General features: G+C 37.1%; 1 protein-coding gene across 1 annotated transcript in view; it reads left to right on the forward strand.

Annotated features, from left to right (window-relative positions):
- The window catches only part of LOC106099933 (putative inorganic phosphate cotransporter), a 3,766-nt gene that overhangs the window by 1,599 nt on the left and 1,741 nt on the right, over positions 1 to 426 (forward strand). The gene's annotated exons all lie outside the window — the stretch shown is intronic.

A 426-nucleotide genomic window follows, 5' to 3' on the forward strand; every position in this document is an offset into this window, starting at 1 on the left:
CTTGCTGGACAAGTGGCTTCCACCCTGCGAGAGGCAAACGGCTTCATGGTTTATAAATACAGGTTTTAAATGATAAATTTAAAATTGATGTTCTCCTTTTATACACAAAAATACATTAAAAATAAACAATGTCTTTTACAAGTAATATCGAATTCCGTAAACCTCGGGGATCACTGGCAAATCCTCCGTTGTGCGGAAGCTACAGACATCGAATATTCAAATTCCCTCAGGCCTCCTGCCGGCGCCGGAGACATTATACAGATCACAATTATTACAAATTGAGTTTGACATAGTAGTTCGAACTCTGTGTACGTTTGATTTTATAAAAGACGAATTGCGGTCAATTCCAATACTTAATAGTTTAGATCAGTGATAATGATGTGATGAAGTATTTCAACCGCTTCCTGAAGCAAATCATGTAAAACT

This window comes from Papilio polytes, unplaced genomic scaffold (assembly GCF_000836215.1).
Source record: "Papilio polytes unplaced genomic scaffold, Ppol_1.0 DF824091.1, whole genome shotgun sequence".
Lineage (NCBI taxonomy): Eukaryota > Metazoa > Arthropoda > Insecta > Lepidoptera > Papilionidae > Papilio > Papilio polytes.